The sequence below is a fragment of the Mirounga angustirostris genome, unplaced genomic scaffold (genome assembly GCF_029215605.1).
Source record: "Mirounga angustirostris isolate CCGP_5_RB_7025 unplaced genomic scaffold, mMirAng1.0.hap1 SCAF_4, whole genome shotgun sequence".
Classification (NCBI taxonomy): Eukaryota; Metazoa; Chordata; class Mammalia; order Carnivora; family Phocidae; genus Mirounga; species Mirounga angustirostris.
The window spans coordinates 71,748,488-71,770,374 of NW_026991712.1; positions in this window are offsets into that span (position 1 = coordinate 71,748,488).

A 21,887-nucleotide genomic window follows, 5' to 3' on the forward strand; every position below is an offset into this window, starting at 1 on the left:
TCCTTCCTTCTTCCCTCCCTCCTCCTCTCTTTCTTTCTTTCTTTCTTTCTTTCTTTCTTTCTTTCTTTCTTTCTTTCTTTCTTTCTTTCTTTCTTCTTTCTTTCTTCCTTTCTTCCTTTTTCAATGCTTTTGATTCTTAAGTGAGTCATCTATTTAATTGACAATTCTGTCTTCTACAGCACTACAGGAAAATGTTACCTGGAAACCCAAATGATATCAATTGTTCTTATGGAAGAGTGACATTTCTGTTCATTCCTGACCCTCAGCCAAGAGAGTTCCTAGCCTGCATTTGGGGAGGGTCTTCCTGGCTTGTGCCTTTTACTTTTGTTGTATTGGTTAGTTTTTAAATTGGGAGCTTTCTAATTCTCTAATTTAGTGTTGTTAATAAAAAGTGAATGCTCAAAAGAGACTTTGTTGCTCTCACACACACAAAAGAGACACCAATTTCTCTCTCTCTCTCTTTGTCTTTCTCACTCCAGTAGGTAAAAATCACTTAGAAAAATAAATCTCTTTTTCTCCGTCAACCTTGTAATGAAGAAACTATTGAAAAGCATGATTTTAAGATTTTTTTTTAATTAATGTCACTTGAAGACTGCTGAAATTATTTCAAACTAAATTCTTACCAGAAAGTGTCTTGTTTATACCATTAATGGGAGATGGGGGAATGTCATCTTTAAATTTTTTTTTTTTAAGATTTTATTTATTTATTTGCGAGAAAGAGAATGAGATAGAGAGCATGAGAGGGAGGAGGGTCAGAGGGAGAAGCAGACTCCCTGCTGAGCAGGGAGCCCGACGTGGGACTCGATCCCAGGACTCCAGGATCATGACCTGAGCCGAAGGCAGTCGCTTAACCAACTGAGCCACCCAGGCGCCCGGAATGTCATCTTTAATAAAAACAGAAATCGATGCCTACTGCTAAAATGAGCCTAATCTCTTTTAGATGATGTCTAAGGGACGGTGTCAAAATTCTTACTATGAATAGATTTCTGGATGTTGAGCCAATCAGTTAGTTGTTTCAAAATATGAGTTATATTAAACTAATATTACGGAATTTCTTTTTCAGAAGGCATTCTCCATTATTGGTCTTATAACTATCAAATCAAAGAGGTTTGATAATACTTGGGGTTATGTGAGGGTGGGGAATTTTTGAGATGTTTATCTCTGGCTTGTAGTGTTATGATCTATCTTTCCCTGGGACAGCCCAGTGCAGGCCGCAGCTGATGCTAACGCATTTCTCACTCTTCAGACACTCTCCAAATGCAAGCCTCACACCTGAGCCACCATCAGGAGAGTGGCAACAGCTTTGTACCGGAAATGTAATATGGGCCCTTCTCACTGGGAGCTGTATTCAAGGTGCCATTTCCTGGGAAAATACCAAGTATCTCATTGGGCACAGGGTTGAAGATAACTTTCAGAACCTGAAGCACAGAGACAGTCTAGCTCAGTTATAAAAATCAGCACAGGCCCAAAGGTCCTGAGTTTGAAAAAGAATGAGAGAGGGCGTCATCAACCTAGTAAAAAGTTACATCTCTCTGCCTGACATCACTGCTCCTTTGGGGTCTGATTTTTGTGATCCTATGTGTTTGAGAAAAAATTCTTACTGAGAAATGGAGTAGCGACCGTGTCGTGGAGGAAGATGGAAGACCACCAGCAGGCAGAGCCAAGGACACTGCTCAGTGCAGAAGGGGCTGCTCCAGATTGTATAGGCCCCATGAATTTGACAAGCTATAACTTCCTAAGCCCATGAGACTTGCTGTCAAGTGAGCTGGACTCAAAAGCCAGATGACCTGTCATCTGAATTAAGAAACTTGCATGAACAAAAGGGAGGTACTTCTAACAATTATGGCGGAACAATGAAGTAAGCAGGGCCATGCTGATAACACTGGTACACATGAGCATCCTGCCTCTAAGCCACACACACCTTGGGCCAGTCAGTGTGCCCCATAGAGCCTCTGTTTCCTCGTCCAGAAGATCAGGTTGAAAGAATTCCAACATCTCAGGGCTTGATAGCAAGTACTACCCAGACGGAAGGCGCTGCATGTGTAGACTATATTTGGAAATGTGTCACTCAATAGCAGGATATAGCCAATGCTGGAGCAGTTTGCAGACTGCCCGTTTTTACCTCCCAGAACAACACCACAGCCCTCTAGAACTTGGCAGTCCTCCGTGGCCAATGCCTCAGAGCCAAGACTCCTCAGTGAGGAGTGTGTTTCTCTGGTCTAAGAACGCATTTCCCTGTCCAAGCTCCACAGAGTGGTCACAAACTACTCTTAGATGAAAAATGCTTTTTTTGTCATCCTATGGCTACAAATACTCAGGCAGCCGGAGGCTCAGAGTTCTGTGGTCCTTAAGGCCACACCCAGACCTGGCAGCAGAGTTTAAACCAGACACATTTTGGGGTACCTGGGTGGTTCAGTTGGTTAAGTGTCTGCCTTCGGCTCAGGTCATGATCCTGGGGTCCTGGGATTGAGCCCTGCAGCGGGTTTCCTGCTCAGCGGGGAGACTGCTTCTCCCTCTGTTGCTCCCCCTGCTTGTGCTCTCTCCCTCTTTCTCTCTCTCGCTCTCTCTCACTTTCTCTCTCAAATAAATTTAAAAAAATTTTTAAATTAGACACATTTTTTAAAAGCTCATTCTCGAAGCACTTCCCCTCTCCAGCCTTTATCTGCCTCTGTACACCCAGAAAGACTCATAAAATCCTGAGCATACCAGCATAGCACACCAGGTTATATATATGTATATATGTGTATATATATATATATTTAGATTAGATTATATCTAGGTTATATATATATATAGAGAGAGAGAGAGGGAGGGAGGGAGGGAGGGAGGGAGAGAGATATCATGTAATATAGCAATAAACATAGATATAGGATGGGTATATACATACACATACACTATATAATATACTATTTATAAGTGTATTATATATATAAAATACATATACACCCTACCCAGAGGAACTCTAATCTCAGAACTAAGCAAATACATCAATAGGAAACAGTCTCAAGGGAAAGATGCACCATGCAGATGCCATGGCGTGCTACCTGGATCTCTCGCCTCACCATGGAGGCACTCATTCTCTAGCTGCGGAGAGTGTGAGCTACTGGACTGTCAGCCGAGGTCCTTTTTGGGAATTGCTCTCAGCCCAAGAAAGCTGCCTTGCCCAAGTTCAGGCCCCCTCTCCAGGGGCCACACCCATCCAGTGGCTGGCACACATAGTTGCCTCAAGCCAGGATGACGCTGAAGGACCATTCCAGCCCCACAGCTCCCACACAGTCAGGACGAGCGGCAGCCTTTTGGGTGACTGAGCCGCAGTCCTCCCTCTGCCCACCTTCCTTCTCTCATCCTCTGCAGGTGTTGATTCCCCCCACCCCCAGCACTCCCCAGCCATTCTCTTGCCCACAGAGCTCTGTTCCTGGGGGCTGTTTCCTAGGAAACCCAACCTAAGACAAGGCACTGTTCCTCTTTTTGGTTTCTTGAAAGAAAGAGGAAGAACTAATAGATAAAAAGAAGCTCTGCTAAAGGTATTCCCTGAGACCTGCAAAGGTCTCAGGAGTGAGCTGGTGAGAGAGAAACGTTGCCTCCAACCTTCAGCCAGGCGAGGCCCAGGGAAGACACAAGGACAACCAGCCCACCAGGTAAGGGCTTGTATCTGAATGGCTTTAGCCTACCACAAGCACTGAGTCAGGTAGCTGTTCTTTTAATGAAGATATCTTTAAAACCTGGTTTTACATATATATATAATATAAATTTATACAAAATATAAAATTTTATATATTTATATAAAATCCCATTTTTATATATATTTATATAAAATACTTTATATGTATGTACTTATATGTAAGTATATATGTGTGTGTATATATATGTGTGTGTGTATATGTATGGCCATATCCTTAAAAAAAAATGCCTATCAATCCAATTATCTGACCTGGCATTAATCAAGTCTGGGAACACCCTATCCAGTTATTATCCGCTTGCTCATTGGGGGAAACCTACCTGACCTGCAGATAGTTCCAAGAAGGCAAGGTCTCTCTCTGGAAGTCTAATAGGCAAATAGGAAGATTCCAATGTATTTTCATAAGGCAAAGATCAGAGGACAATTCTGTATTCCTAGAATCTAATTCCCGATGCACCTCTTCACTGAAGAGTTTCCTGCTGGCTCATTTCTTTGGCTGAGCACTGTTGGGAAGGAAAATCCCTCTCATATTTGACCTTTCGTCTTTCTGCCCAGATCCGTGTAAAGAATCTGGCTGGAGGGCTTTCCCTCAGGCTCCTGATGGGACAAAAGTTTTACAGTTTGACAATGGGAATTCTCTAAAGCTAATCAGTCAGAAAGGTGGGCCCCTGGACAAGTCAAAAAGTGCCCTTCAAGACGGAGTTTTTTATCATCTGCAAAGCCCTGTGAGCTCAAGGGCAGAGAGACACTAAGGAATAATAGATCCTGAGTCCACTTTTGAAATTGCTATACGCACATAAATCCTTCCTTTAAATTATGAACCATAATACATTAGTAGTGAAATTGAAACTAGGTGAATGAAATGCAAGGAACCAGAAATTATGTATGATTTGCTACACAGGATTCTGGTCTATCTTGAATACCTGAAGGGACTATGAACAAGAGCTAAACAGGTGAGGAGTTAGCATCGTCCCCACGATCTTGTCTTGGGCAGATGTCAAACCCTCCCTCACACTCACAGACTGTGGAACTCAGCAATGAGCTGCCAAACCACATGTATTCCAGGCGGGACCGCCTTATCCTCTCCCTAGCTCTTCAGCCTGGCTCACGATTTCTAGCTACCCTCCAAGAGTAGGTTAGGAATTGAAGTAATTTGCTCCTCCGGTACTTAATCTTTTATTCGATTAGTGGCATAAACACAAACTAACCTCTAAGAGAAGCAAAATGGGGGCCTCTCCCCTGCATGGTATTACATCTCCCCGAATCCATTGCTTTTATGTACCTGATGGAATTCATAGTTTAGAGAAGTGTTCGGGAACGGCTCTTAGACGTGAGGTGCCAAAGAAATCTGAGTGGAGAAATCAAAATGGCCACTCACAGCAAGGCTCTACTTTGTCTGTGGCCTTCTTGCTCCACATACACACCCTGTTTCCTAAATTTTCTCACACCACAGATGGGGATCTTGAGTCCCAAACTATCGGAAAGACAGTCGAAGGGACACATAGTTTTTGAGAAACAGATTCAACAAAACGGCCCAGAAGCTCTTGAGTAGCCTCAGCCATTAGAGCTCCTGGACTTTGCTTCCTCTTCACCCTGAGTCAAGGGGACCCATCCTCAAACAGGGTTCTATCATCAGAAATCAGGTGGATTCTTGGGATGCCCATCAGGAATAGAAAGTCATAATCAGGTTCCACCTGGCCTGACAAGCCAATGGAAACAGGGAGAATGTTCCATTCAGAGGGGTCAATGCAGCCACAACCAGGTGCACCCATCCGGTCTGGGACGGAACGATTCCTAGAATACCAACCAAAGGAAAATGGGTTTACATTCTCATCTGCCTTTGTTTATCATAAAGTTTTCTATTTCCATAACAATTTGAACTTTTTCAGAGCATTCCCATGTATGATTCCATTTCACTGTAAGACAAACAGCACCACGACAACAAGCATAAGCCAAAATACCCTTCTGTGCACAGCTGAGGAAGAGTCCCTGGTGACCTTGGGATGCTTATGGCCACTAAACAGCCAGACCACAGTGCCTGACCATGATGTCACCTAACAGATCAACACTGCTCCATCTCCCAGCAATGTCTAGGTACAGGCAGCTCATTTTCAGATGCCTTTTTAATGTTATAGGCCAGATTTTTCTCCTACTTTGAAGGATTGTCAGGGTTCTAGTTGAAAGTCTCTAGAGTTTTGTTGGACATCCCTTTCATCTTGCTGTTCACCTTTCATTTAAACCCTGGTCTCAAAGATAAACCAAAAATGGGGAGGTTAGAGGGAGTTAGGAAACAAAAATTTTTAAAGAATCATGTGAATTTCTCCTGGTCACTCTCCTGACCTTCTGTGGACTTGGGAAGCATCCCATTGCAAACAGAACTGATTTTTTTTTTCAGTCACTTGACAAGTGGACACCATTTTACAAAGCCCAGAAAGGAAATGCCTAAAGATTTGTTCACATTGGCTTTGCATTCCAGTCAGAGTTTCTCAATCCATTGTGCCACGAGGCCCAGAGAGTAGCTCATAAAAGATGAGCTGTGGCTTCATGATATAACCAGTGCTGATCTCTTTGAAAAGGTGAAGTAAAAAAGTCGGTGCCATCAAGGAAAACAAAAATGATGGAAGAGGGATTTGAAAGGCATGGAAGCTCTATTTTGGAGGGTAGTCTTTGTACGATGCTATTACCTTCAGCAGCCAGACTTTCAACCATGCTGACTGATCACATTAGAAGGACTCCATCCCATATTCTGAAAAGGACTGTTTTGTGTTGTGGGTTTTTTTTTTTTTTTTTTTTTTTGCAATCTCTGATCATCATAAATTATGCAGTTTACAAGTAACTTCTAATTTGTCTTTTATTTTATCATATGACTTAGAGTCAAGGTGATATTTCGATCCCCATACACTCACAATTTTAGCTTAACAAATAGAAAGAAAGAGAGGAAAGAAGAAATGAGAACAAGGGGAGACAGTTTCTTTATGCATAGTGTATTTATTATGCCAGACAGGAGCTGTGCGCCTCAGGATTCTGATTCAAATCACAGAAGCTGTGGTAGGTAATCACGGGATATGGGAAGAAGCCCCATCCTAAGTCATAACCTGTCATCACAGAGGGAGTCAGAGAGGAAAATATGAGAGTTGATATTCCTTAGGGAACCTGAGCATGTCATTTCAGGAACAGGGAAAAACCGAAGCTTCTCTGCTTTTCTTTGTCCTTCATAAACCAGGGAAAATGATAGGTTTCTGAAGCTGATGAAGATCTGTCTATATGGCTCTTGGTATGTTGAGTGCAACAAGATTCTGGTTGCTCCACAGATCACCACTGTCTCAGAGCTGCCTAAAATGTATGGCTGGAATTTAGAGGTGGGAAAAGGAAAATCCCAGAAGGAGGTAGTTTTGTGTCCTCATGGTGAAAGCTCAAGTGCTGTTCAGCTCTATGGGATCACATAAAATACGTATGTCCTAAAATGTGCCGGGGCAATGGAAGGCCAACATATCCTTTGACTGGCCAAGCAACAGGACCCCAGGGGCAAACATGGTAATCTACAAAGACTACCACTAGCAGGGAATCTGCGGCTTCAACCATTTCTCGATGCATAAAAAAAAAAGAGGTGGGGATTTGAATAGTGGAAAGAGTCAAAGGTGTGCCTGACTCAGGAATGAAAAGGACTGTAAGAGTATCAGCGAGAAGGAAGAATGTTGTGCCAGGATCTTCTCTCCAAGGCTTTCGGCAGGTGTTCAGGAGGTGGTTTGTTTTGAAAGGAGGACTATCACAGCAGCGGGCTAAGCCACCAAAAGAAAGACTAGAAGGTGCCAGATGGGATTTCTGTGGGGGCAGGTAGGTCACATGTAACCGTTTATGGCAAGGGGCTGCCAAGGTGACAGCATACCATGCCTGGAGAGAGGCAGATCCAATAGTGTTCTGGGCAAGAGCAGCTGCTGAGGGAAACATCTGTTCACGATCACTCATGGGCTTAACTGTAGGTTCTTATCACCCAGAAGTGTTTGTCTACCCACCACATGCCCTGCCTTATGTCCAACATCAAAGAAATACCCGCACCACTACGAAGCCCATCCAGAGTGCTGATTAGTCATTTGACTCATGGCCTGCCACTTTTCAACCAATTTGATTAGCTTCTTTGATAAGGAGGACAAACACAAAAGGATGGACTTTGGAATTTGAAAGAATTGCCTGGAATTTTTTTTTTTTTTTTAATGGCAGTTTGAATCAGGCAAGTGTTCAAGAAAAGAAAATTAAGCAATTTTTCTTGTTCCTGTTGCCCACTGGGAGTTTCTCCCCAAATGAATCTACAAGTCCCCCGTATAGAATGAGTACTTGATAGGTACATCCACTCAGTCATCCCAATTCTAGCAAATTGCTCTACCCAAACGCAGGCAAAATAAAGCTGTAAACCATTTGTCCCTGATAACTGAAAATGTTCAACTTTTGACATTTGTGGGCCCTGCTCCTGGGTTCCCAGGGAAGCCACCCTTTAACTCTTGCCAAGGTCAAAATGACTCTGCAAAACCTCAAAGCCTGGGCTCTATTTCTACCCAGAACACACATCATACGTTTGCTTCGTTAAAATAGTAATAATAATCCAAAAGATGCATTCCAAACACGAAGACAAGAAAAACAAAAACAAAACAAAACAGAAACCTCCCTGGTTCCCGTAAGATTAAAGTCATACAGCCTTGCACACACTAAAAACATAAAGTCTGTAACTTTCTGGAATTTCCTTCATCATGATGGTTTGCACGTTTGCAACATGTAAAATCATATATAACCCTTCTCCAAATGTCCCTTCCCTGGAACACTCTCTTCTTTGTGAATGTTGTGTACCCTAACTTGGGCTAGAATAAAACTCTTTTTCTTTCTCTTTAAAAAAAATTTTTTTAAATGTGTTCATTTTGCATGGATACTCCTTCCAGAAACTTCTTCTCCCTTAGTATTCTGCTTTCATTTCTTTGCTGTACTGACCACTGGAGATTCAAATTGAAGGCATAATTCCGGCCCTCACTGGGCTTACATTCCATCTGGAGACACACAAAGGTAACAGTGTAGACTTCTCTAGTTTTTCCTGTTATCCTGCAGACTCAGTAGGAATCCCTTGCCCAAGAGATGCACCGCGAATCCCTAATGACAGAGGAGGGAGAAAGGCTCCTAACTCCTGCTTCCTGTTGTCTTTTGCTATTTGAACCCAAATGACCTTTGTCTCGCCTTCTAAGTCCAGGTCCTTCCACCTGTGCACTGCGCACCTCATTTCAGATACTTACCCGGAAACTCTTCAGTTAACCCAACATAATAAAAATATTCGCTACATTCATTTATTTTCTTGTGAAAGAATCAAGTAGCCACATCTGAATGGGATAATATCTGCTGAGATTAATGGAGGCAAAATCATCGTAGAGAACCCTAAAGAAATTTCCATCAAAAAAAGTCTATGAACTCCACTACGGCAGATGAGGTTTTATATGCCTACCTTCTCTAGGGTTTCTATTATGTAAATATAACTCAGTTGATATGGGTACTTCTGGGTTTTCGGGCCTGAGTTTCAAGTCGTTCTGCATTCATACTCTCCCTCAGATAAAACCCCTGCTATGGAGGAAAGTGGTAGTTCTGTAAGGACACAAAAATCTTTCATTAGAACATCTGCTCCTCATAGAGTTTTTCTTTTTTCAATCCTAGAATCCTGTAGAGGGTTTTTTTGTTGTTTATTATTTTTTTTAATTCCGGAACAATTACAAGTATGACTGAGTCTGGGAGAATTGAGTTATTTCTACATTAAAATGAAGGCCAAATTCTGAGCACGTATCAATTCAAAGACAAAGTCATTCACAAGTGGCCTGTTGTGGGCTGTCAGACCATGAATCTATCAACCCTTCCCTTATTAAACAACAACAAAATCATTCTCTGTGTTTCTTAATAGTAGCACGGGGCTAAAATAAGGGCCAGATGCTCATTCTTTTAAATCTCCAAATTCCATTTATGTGATCTTATTTCCTTAGACTCACTCATGAAAGATTATCCCATGGTGACTCCATGGATTTTTTTTTTTTAAGTTGTATAAAATTTTTGGCGAGTATTTCTGGGAGGATTGAACCCACTTCCTCATTAAGTTTTAACCCTTCCTCTTTCTCAGTTCAAGATTTACTGGATGCATATACAATGAGGAAAAGACTATCTAAGTGCCATAAACACAATAAACTAGAAAAAGATCATCCTTTCCCTCCTGGGGCGCCCTGTGCATTCTTATTTTCCTCTCTCGGTGCTTCTCTGCTTTTCTCAGACTCTTTCCATCTCTCCATCTTTGTCTCTCTCTCTCTCATCACTGGTGGATTTCCCAACATGCCCATCCTTCCTAAACCTACTGGCTTTCTCCTTAACTCCAAACCTACTGGTTTTCCCATAGCCCACAACTCAATTAATGACCTGCCACCATTCATCTTCACTCCCTTCTCATTGATCCCAAACCAAAACATGGAACTCATCCACATTTCCCCCTTATCTCTTTCATCTCCTATAATGAAATGGTCACTAAAACCAGCTGCAACCTTCTAAAGACTTTTCTGATTTATCTTTTCTCTCCATTCCCACTGTCACTGCCTAGTTCTAGTTGTTATTCTTTCTCACTGAGACCCTTGCAGTAGACAAAGGATGTTCATGCTAGCTGTCCCTTCATTCTGATCCATCCTTTTGTATTACTTAAGAGGTCTTTCCTAACCATTCAAATTCCTTTTAAAAAAATCTTTCAATGGCACCCTACTCCCTGAAGATGAAACTCACACAATCCTCTTCTACCACAGCACATGATTTTAACATGCCATTTACTTCATTGCATTTGAGCTATTTTTCCATGTCTCTCACACACCGTATCATAAGTTATGTGAAGGTGAATTATTTTGTGTGTGTTCTTTGTATTCCTAGCATCTAGCTCTGTGCCCCACAAATAATATGCTCTCATAAAGCAATGGCTAAGTAAATGCTGATTTTCAACTTCCTCTCAGTTCTACAGCATTCAGCAAGGTCGACCAAAAGTCCTTCTAGAATTTTCTAAGCATCTGTTTTGCAAAGCACTATTCTCTTCTTATCTCCCCCTACCTCTCTGGACTATGCTTTAACCAGATCCTCTGGGGATACCTATTCTTTCTCTTATTCTTATAATATTTGACATTTTATTGATTCCTACTTCCACTTTCCTTTTCTCCCCTGCATCCTTTCCCTGGATGGTATATTGGGACCTTGGCCTGAAAATATAGTCTCAGATGTAACCAGCATTACCATCAGGCTGAGGCAACCTCCCTGAAATGCTACTTTTCTGATGTGTCCCTCTGTTCTCAGAGGCGTTTCTCTAGCCAGGAGGTATGTTTTTAGTCTTCCATGGTCCAATGAATACCTATATTTTTATACATATTCTAGATTGAATAAAATGATTACCTTTTTGTCATTTATGAGGAGCCAATAAATCAAAGGCTTAAAGAGATTTCAAGACCATAATAACCATGAACATAAATAAAGCCTGTGTACATCAGAACCAAAACTATCAGTGTAGACCTAAAAGAATTCAGATAGACACTAAATACAGGTCACCTCTGTTTCCTGTTTCTGTTTAGGGGACCATTGATGGCAATTCACTGTGATCTAACAACTCCTAGAACGATAACTTATTCTACAATGTAAATCCCACTGCTGTGGTCTCACCTGATAAGGTGGGAGAGATTTTATTGGAGTCTTCAGCCCAAATGTGAGCAAACTGCTTATCTTGGTGGAGGGAAAGCCAGCATTATGCTCCCCTTTGGAGATGCCTACTGGGGAGGCAGAAGCAAGTGGGAATTCCTCTCCTGGAAGGATAGGCTTGACTCTCTCAATGGTTGATTTTTTTTTTTTAATAGCTGATCTTTCATCAGCTACTGTATTTGTCTTCTTGGGGTTAGAGCAGGCAAGAACCACATTCACTCATCACTCAATTCATAGCCTTATCATGGGCAGTTTGTTTAGTTTCGGTATTGTGTTCAGGTCTTGGCCTTAAAAGGGAAAACCTTAGGATCTGAAAAGATTGGGATTATCTCACAATTTAGTTGTTTCCCCTGATAGAGAGAACACAATTTACCAAAAGTTCTAATATTTTATTGTGTGTGTATGTATATGTGTGGGCACGTGCATTTAAAAGCAACTGCTTCTCCTTAACTCCACAGTTTAAAGATTAAAGAAAATCACCAATCCTTCCTTTGACTCACCATAAATTGTGCCTGGCCCCGGCCATATAGCTCTCAGCACAGCTGATTTAGTGCAGCGATAAGGTCCCTGCATGTTCACTTCAAATGACCGTTCTTCTCTTCCTGGATGCTCAGTGTCCTCAACTTTGCCCCAGAGCGTTATACTTGAATTCTGATATCATAATTCATGTTCTACAGAGCCATGAAAAAAAATAATAATTCCCTACAAGAACTCCCTTCCACTCACATCCTAACTCTGTTTCTCTTAAGCTGTCCAATCAAAGGTGTAGCAGGCATTATTGGCCACCTACATAACATTCATTGCCCCCAGCTTCCTCCTCTCCATCAGAGCCCCAGTCTTGGAGAAACCCATTGCTCCTCCACATGGCCATGCATCTCCCCTCCCACTACTGGTGACTGGGTTAGAAACATGTGATCTAATCCTGGCCAAGGAAGATCTGCTGGGGGCAGCAGTGATTTCTTAGAAAAGTTTCTTTACTGGTAAAAAGATACATACGTAGATACCCTCTTATTTCTCTGGGTGCTTCATGTGACATGACATTTATTTTGCTAAGTATTAAGACAGCAGACATCAATAGATATGAATGTTATATATAACTCTTTGGCAACAGTAATTTGAAGAGGCAAGTATTTATGTGAAATATACACATTTATTTAATATTTTATTAATGTTTTTGATTAACCATGATGAAGGTTAGAAATTAATACAGATGGAAGATTCAATTTACATTTATAGAATAATAATGGGTCTAAGTGTGTTCTCAGAAATAAGGGAAATAGCCCTAACAAGGAGCATGAAAAATCCTCTAATCTTAATACCCTAGTAACTTATGGTGTTGGGTGTAGGGAGGAACAAGGCCCAGTTTCCTAACCTCAGAACAGATCCACTTCTCTAGCTCTACCGTGTGAGTAGAAATCACCCCACAGGACAGACAGAGCATTGCCAGGGATGAGGAGGCCAAGACTACAAGCCAGGGCTGTGCTGGGCCACTAGGACCGTGGAGCTCACTTTCTTTCCCTTTTACACAGAGAGTTGAACTCATTGGTCCAGAAGTCCTTACAGTTATAGAACCCTTCAACTCGGTGATATTGACTGGTGGCCCACTCCCCAGGGAGAAGTTTCCAGGCCCAAGACATTCAGAAGTACAGGAAGCATGAAGAAAGGACTTCTCAATTGTTGGGACAATTCTAGGGCATCTCTTGCTTTTTCTTCTGAAGGTGTAAAACACTTAATGAAATGTGCTTCCTCCCACGCCCTGCTCTCCTCTCCACTTCTATCCTTTTTTTATGCCCTGCTGTTTCTTGGCTGGCTTTAATCTCTCTGCTCCCCAAAACAGTACCCAACATAGGGAGAAAGACCAGACAGGTGTCCAGGCTCAGGACAGGAAGCAGCCTAGGTGTTCCCTCTGCCCAAATCCTCCTCAAAGCCACTAACTCTCTCCCATAACAGGGTGCTTGTTATATTCCTACAGAGACAAACCTTAAAAGCACCAGCTCCTTTTCCCTTTGGTTCAGTAACAGATTTGCTTAAAGGAAATTTACACTTCTTGTGGCAGTTAATTTCAAGTGTCAACTTGGCTAGGCCAGGGTACCCACTGTTTGGTCAAACACCAGTCTGAACATGGTGGTGAGGGTATATGTTAGGTGTGATTAACATTTAAATCAGTACACTTTGAGTAAAGCAGATTACCCTTCATAATGTGGGTTGGCCTCATGTAATCACTTGAAGGCTTTAAGAGAAAGAGACTGAGGTCCTCTGGCTTGAAATTCTGCCCCTAGACTGCCTTCAGACTCAACCTGCAACATCAACTTTTCCCTGGGTCTCCAGCCTGCTGGCTAGCCCTGTAGATTTTGAACTGGCCAATTCCTTGAAATAAATGAGCCGATTCCTTAAAATAAATTTCGATAGATATGATGATAGATGGATACATAGATACATAGACAGATAGAGCTAGAAATATCTAGATAGATAGAGATATCTATAGATAGATGATGATGATGATGATAGATGATAGATAGATAGTAGATAGATTAATAGAGATTCATTTATATATTATATATAAATACATATTTATTTATATTTATGATAGATATATACATACGCAGACACCACATACATCCTATTAGTTCTATTTCTTTGGAGAACGATGACTAATACACTGCTTAAAAATACAAACCCAAGGCCTCCTGAAACCAAAGAAGATAATCCATAGAACCAATATACTTTTTGGCTCATTGGTCCCTCACCTGGTTTTTATGCTCCACCAATTACATTGAACACTTTATGAGTGATTATCCAGAGGAATTTTAAGATCTCCCTGGAGTAACCACAAGATTATAATGAGACTGAAGTAGGAAATTTGATTTTATGTCTAAATTAATTTTTCAGATATGTTGGTTTACTAAAGCCCTTTTTTTTTTTTTTTTGGTAGTATTGTCAAACTCACATTTGTTTCACATTCTGTTGTAAGGAACAATTTCTCATCGTTTTCTATAAAATTTCCCTAGTCGGTCTTAGTACTTTTCTTAGTGTCTGGCATTTCCTTTGTTTTTAAACTTGGTACAACGTCTGGTGCATAATAGGTTCTCAATATATATATTAAGACTGGAGAATATTTAAGATAGATACATAAATCTTCTTACAGCTGAAACATCTAGGATTTTATAGGAGAAAGATGCCTGGGGATTTTTCCCTTCCCTTTTAAAATTTACTCTAACATTCAAGCAAATTATTGAAAGGGGGAAAACCATTTGTCTTTGTTCCATCTTAATATATTGTATTAATTCTTCCATGACATCTGGGGACTTATAGAAACTGAGACACCAACTAAAAGTCAATATTAGGAACTGATTTCATTTCATACCCAAGCTCAATAAGGTTTTGAATATTTTCACTGCTGCAATCTCGGACTCACTCACCAAATCATGGGCTAGATAATATGGCAGGGATGCCTGCCCTTTTCCTTGCCCCACGGATGCTTGGATAGGTGTCTCCTGTCTGTTCGCATTGGGACCACTGCCCTGCCTGTCACTGAATGCTTTACTCTCTTCCTTCTGGGACACAGCATTAATTCTGCAACTCTGGCCCTGCTTCAGGTCCTCTACAAAGCTACCTTTGGATATTTCAGTAAGAAATGACTTCTGTATTAGCTCATCTCCTCAGAGATTGATTAAAGGTTACCTGTGGATGGATTCATATTTTATATTTCTGTTGTACATTCTCAGAGCACCTGGCCCAGGGTGCAAAGCCATACGCTGAAATAAAGCACAAGAAAAAGATGATAAAAGAAAACCACTCTTGACCAGTTGTGGTCACCCGCCCAGGATAATGCTTCTGGCAATGGCCCCTGGAGCTTTTGATACTGTTGGCAGTTTATTTTGAAAGTCTGGTGTTTAAGACCTTAAACATCTCTACTTTGCTTAAAAATTTCTGAGTTGGGCACCTGGGTAACTCAGTCGGTTAAACATCTGCCTTCAGCTCAGGTCATGATCCTAGGATCCTGAGATTGAGTCCTGCATCTGGCTCCTTGCTCGGCAGGGAGCCTCCCTCTCTCTCTCTCTGCTGCTCTGCCTACTTGTGCTCTCTCTATCTCTCTGTCAAATAAATAAAATCTTTAAAAAAAAATTTTCTGAGTTACATGGACATTGTCCTCCCTACAATTACCTCAACCCTCTTGGACTTTTAACTTTCCTACCCTCATATGGGTATTCTAACCACATCCCAAGACTCACTTTGTGAAGGCATGTACCCTTCCATTAGATATAAAGCAGTGTTTCTCAAGTTTTGTATATTGGCATTCTGGGTTTATTTAAAAAACCCCTATTTATCAGATCCATCCCCCTCAGGATGTTGAAGACTACCATGTTTATCCTGAGACACTGGAAGACACCAAAGGAGGGAAACAAAGCACCTGCTCCAGTGGAGCTTACTTCTGGTGAAGGAAGACAAATAATAAACAAACAGTCAAATAAATATACGGTGGGGACAAAGCTGAGCAGAATAACAGTCAGGAAAGGCCAGCTATAGGCTTACAAACCTGTGCAAGCTATACACGTGCCCATGCTCATAATTGCCTCACACTTGGTGATTATAATGCCCTGTGGTCACTGGCTTGAAATTCTTAATAATCATATTTTTGACTTTTGGTTTAACAAGTGAAGTCTAATGGGATAACGAAGCATGCAGAGGGGGTTTGAAACTTCAGCCAGATCCTGCCTCCCGCCCTCGCCAAGAGAAGCTCTCAGCTGCCTCTCCCTACCTCTGACACTCCAGGCCCCACCTGGACTTCCCATCTATGCCACCACACCATGACCACCACCACCCTTTGGCCCCAGTGGGGCCCTGGACACAGGCATGGCAAAGGTCAGGGTTGGACATGTGTGCCCTGTGGCATCTTAGGGCAGGGCATGACAGTGGTTGTCCCCATCACTGGATTTGGGGTGCCATGGTCATTGGGTGGGTGACTCATTGAGGGTGAGCCTCTCTCCTGCCCCTGATCCAGGTAGGTAGTGCATCATGGCACTGAACTTGTAATCCCCACTCTGGTGCCTGCGTGCAGCTCACAGGCTGCCAGATTCCCCCTCCCACTGGCTGCCTGGCTGCCATGCTGTGCCCAGATGAGGCAAGAGAAGTCGAGCCAGACGTGTCACCTTGCTACAAGCCCACCACACTGTGGACAGGCAACCCCACCTACTTCCGAGGATGTGCCCTCAGTCTACAAGCATCCCCATGACTTAGGGAGCATAACATTAAATAGCAAACAAACAACGTGACAGGTTGACAGAGAGGTCATGAAACAAAGGGAAAAGCTTCCTACTTTAGTACCTTTGACATTACATTTTCCCCAGGTTTTTTGAAGGAGGGATCCCACATTTTCATTTTATGCTAGGCTCCACAAAGTATGTAATTGGTCCTTGGGTCAGGAGAAAGAAAGCAACAGAGGAAGGAGCTCTGGTTTATTTAGTGTTGTCTGTGAGGGCTTCTCTGATAAGATGACACTGGAGCAGAGTCCAAAGAAGGGGGACTGAGCCATGCAGGTACCTTGGGTAAGAGGGTTCCAGACAGTGAAAAGAGCAAATGCAAAGGCCCTGTGGCAGGAGCTGCTCGGGAGACCACTGTGACTTGGGCCAAGTCGACGTGGGTGGAGCAGTAGAGAGGTCATGGTGGTAGTGGGAGCCAATTATGTAGGAAATGGTAGGGATTATAAGGACTTTAGGTTTTACTCTGAGTGAAATGAGAAGCCACTGGGGGTATTTTAATATTTCAAGCCGCTGAGGGTCATACCAAGAAACAACTTGGTATGATTTCTACTTTAAGAGAATTATCTATGTGTTCTTACTAACAGTTTATATAAAATACAACCTTCCCTCTTTCAACATCATTCTCCATCCCTTTACCCTGCTTGCTCCTTCTTCATGGTACTTATCATCACCTGGTATATTGGATATATATTCTCATTTGCTTATCTCCCCACATTAGCATATAAACTCCATGACAGCGGAGACTTGCCCACTGTGTCTCTGGAGCCTAGATCAGTGTCTTACAAGATAGTGGGTGCTCAGTGATTATGTGCTGGGTGAAAGAATGAACGAATTTCTTAAGACAGAGTATAGAACATCTCCAGAGACTAAAGAATCTAATGTTCTCTTTCTTCTCAATCGACTTGACAAATCACCATCTAGAACCATCAAGCCAACCCAGTCCATTCCACCCATGAAAATGTATCACTGTGGTTTTCCAGATACTGACCTAAATCTAACTGCCTCAAATCCATCCATAGTCCTCACTCTGCCTCTTTGCCCTTCTGCTCATTGGTTTCCTTTTAAAAATATGTTTTCCTTAGATACACATATCATGTTTTTGTTTACTAGACAATATTTGGAAAGAATGGGGGTGGAAGGCAATAAAGTGTAATGGCCAAGATTGTAGGCTCTAACATCTCACAGAGCTGGGTTCAAACCTCGGTCCTTTCCCCTACTAGCTGTGTGAAATTAGAAAAGCCACTTACCCTTCCTGGCCCTCAGTTCCCCCATCAATAATATGGGAACAAGACTATTGTCTCACCAGATTTTTCTAAGGAATAAAACAAGGGACATTTGTGAGATGTTTGACACAGTGCCTGGTGGCACTGTAAGCAGTCTAAATAAGGTGGATATTTTAAATAAAAAGAAGAAAGAAGAAAATGAAAAATTATATAATCCCACCACCTAAACACAACCATTTTATGACAACTTTCCTTATGGTTAAAGACAGTTCTTATTCTCCCCCAGGTGTTCATATCTCGGAGTTCGATCTCCCCAGGACCTGAGCCAATATCACACAGAATGGTAACAATTGAGTTGAAATAGGTACCAAGCCATTCTGGTCATCCTCCTGGATCATTTCCAGTTTATCAGTGGCTGTTCTCCTTAAATATGGTTCCCAGAACTGGACCCAACATGGTCTGATTAGTACCAAGGGTCCGCGACTGTCACCTTGACCTGAACACTAAACTTTGAGGAAAACAGCCTAGGTTGTAGTGACTTTTTTTCCCAGAATTCTTTTCAAACCTTCATCCTTTCTTACATAATTTCTTTATCTTCCTTAAAGTACAGTACATTTATTCTGCTGGGTGATGTTTCATGGTTAAGCCTATAAATCTAGCCCCTTGAGATCATTTTGAATCTCGATTTTATCGTCCAATATATGAGCTGCATATTCAATGGGCATATATTCTATGTTTATAACCATGCTCTTGATACAGATGTTAATGGCCAGAACCTAGAGTATGCCTCCAGTGGCCTCTCCCGAGTTTGACAATTATTCATTAATCCATATATTTTGATTGCAAAAAAACTGCATCTACCTAAATTTACCATTTTCTAGAGTATGTCTTTAGTTGGCCTGTAGTGATATCATAAAGATATTTTTGTCAGATATCTTGTTAAAATCAATTTCACCATTGCTATGGACTGAATTATGAACTCCCAAATTCATACGTTGAAGCCCTAATGCCCAATGTGATTGTATTTGGAAATAGAGTTTTTAGGGGGTAATTAAGATTAAATGAGGTTCTGGGATGCCTGGGTGGCTCAGATGGTTAAGCGTCTGCCTTCGGCTCAGGTCATGATCCCAGGGTCCTGGGATCGAGCCCCACATCGGGCTCCTTGCTCAGCTGGGAGCTTGCTTCTCCCTCTCCCTCTGCCTCTCCCCCCGCTCATGCTCTCTCTCTCTCTGTCTGTACTGCTGTGCTTCAAATGAATAAATAAAGAAATATATATATATTAAAAAAAAAGATTAAATGAGGTTCTGAAGATGGTTTCCTAATCCAGTGGTATTGGTGGCCTTATAAGAAAAGGAAGAGAGAGACGGCTCACTCTCCACATGCGTAAACCAAAGAGAGGCCATGTGAGGATAGAGAGAGGAGGCAGCCATCTGCAAGGCAAGAAGGGAGTTCTCACAAGGAACTGAAGGGACTCGCACCTTGGTTGTGTACCTCTAGTATCCAGAGCTCTGAGAAAACAAATTTCTGTTGCTTACTCCACCCAGTCCATGATATTTTGTTATGGCAGCCCAAGCCAACTAAGACGGCCACCTCTGTAACATTCTCCATAGCTCACGGAATAACAACCCTATTCAGAAAGGGAGCAAATTAGGTTCAGCAAGATCTTCTTTTCATGAACTGACTCTGACTTCCAGGAACAAACTATCTAAGTGCTTGTAAAACAACAATTAAATAATGATTTCTGGAGTTTTTCATGGTATCAACATTAAACATTAAATATATACTGGCTTGCAGTTTCAAGAAGACACCTTATTTTCCTTTCAAAAATCCAAACGTTGGTCCATGTCTTCTTTTCTGGCAATATTCCAGATCAAGATGATTCCTGGTAGTTCCATAATCACCTCCACCATTTCTTTCTGTAGCTTGTGATGCAGCAAGGGTATGATTATGTAAGTAAAAGCTTTCTAAGTTTTAGATTCTTCATATCTCATCTTTGTATCACCTGGGCCCAGCACAGTGCCTGGTTTGTGGTAGGCACTCAACAACTGTTTACTCAAACGAAACTGATCTTACTGAAGGAGGGATGATGTTATCTAGTTTGCCAACAACTCAGAGAGTTGTTGAAAGATTCAAGATATGATGAATGTGGGCATACCCAGTAAACTATACAGCACCATACAAAGAATTTCAAATTGTAGGTGACTAGGGGAGCCTAGCAGAAAACATAAATGGGTAACACCTTAGGACTGTAAGAGTTATTATGGAGTGGATCACGCCACACTAGAGATTTTGTGATCCTTATTACAGAACACATTAATTAGAGTCAGGTAACTCTTGTACCAGATAGACCTCAACATAACCACTGACTGGATCAAACATAACAGAGATTGTTTCTTGCTCACAGAGTCTTGTTCCACATTGGCTCAGGGTTGTGGGAAGAGGGAAGGGTGGATAAGGAGGTCTGCTCCACACTTTCATTCAGGGAAACAGACAACCAGGTTGCTATTATCTTTAACAGCTCTGCCCTGGTTATTTACATACAGCCAAGGGAAGAGCAAAGAGCTGGGAGGGTTGCTCATTCATGGTTGGTTTTTATGGGCCAGATGTAGAGGAGGTGCCCATAACTTTCATTCATATCTCATTGACTAAAACTCAATGACACGGGGCACCTGGGTGGCTCAGTTGGTTAAACATCTGCCTTCAGCTCGGGTCACGATCCCAGGGTCCTGGGATCGAGCCCCATGTCAGGCTTTCTGCTCAGCAGGGGGCCTGCTTCTCCCTCTCCCTCTGCGTGCTGCTCCCCTTGCTTGTGCTCTCTCTCTCTCTCTCTCAATCTGTCAAATGAATAAATAAAATCTTCAAAAAAAATTAAAAAAAAAAAACTTGCTGACATGGACATACATTACTGCAATGAAGCCTGAGAAATGAATCAAGCTGTGTGCCCAGGAAGGAGCAGAAGTCATTTGCTGAATCGCCAGCCTGTCTGTGATTTTAAATCTGGGTAAACCACTAAAAATTTTTACAGACACTATCTGGCCAATGCTGCATGAGCCAAACAAATCATATCTGGAGGCTAAATGTAGCTCAGGGGCCTCGAGGTTGCAACTCTGCACTGTATATAAATGTTAAGCACCATTATTATTAGTTAAGATGCCATTCTTTGGGATAATGAGATCTGAACTCATTTAAAGTGGCACATGATTGCTTTAGAATACAGTGAGGTTTTTTTTTTAACTTTTCATTCTTTTCATATGGAAACTTTCTAATTCCTGTACTGTCTTCTACATCATCTGCTAGACCACTGTCATTTGAAGGGCAGCACATAATAAAGTATGTATGCCACCACCGCGTCTCTCCCATGTGAACCTCCAGACCTTCCAGCGGTAACTGCCAGCCAGCTTCTCTCACTTGGAATCGCCCCACTCACCCCTGCCAAAGTCTTTTGTGTCATGCTGACTGGGCAGAGGGCTTCTCCGGCTGTGGGGGACAATGAAGTGCAATAGGGGGAGGTATAGTGGGACAGCTTGCTGGAAATCACCTCCGTGCTTGCTGGCAACATCTTATGCTCCCCTCCTCATCCCACCTCTATCCTCTTTAGCTGTGGGTGCAGCATTTGCTGCTCTAAATCTATCATACTCTGGAAATGCCAACAGGAAATACAAAAAAAAAAAAGTTACAGTTGAAAGGAAAGGAAATTGTAGATGTAAATTTTCATTTCTAGCTACTTAAAACCATCTCTGTCTCCAACCACTCGTTAGCAAGTAAACAGATGACTTTGTTTAAAGCTTGGATCTACTTTAAAGCAGCAAGAATTGCTAAGGAGGGGCGCCTGGGTGACTCAGTGGCTAAGCGTCTGCCTTCTGCTCAGGTCATGATCCCAGGGTCCTGGGATCGAGCCCAATGCGGGCTCCCTGCTTGGCGGGAAACTTGCTTCTCCCTCTCCCACTCCCCTGCTTGTGTTCCCTCTCTTGCTGTGTCTCTCTCTGTCAA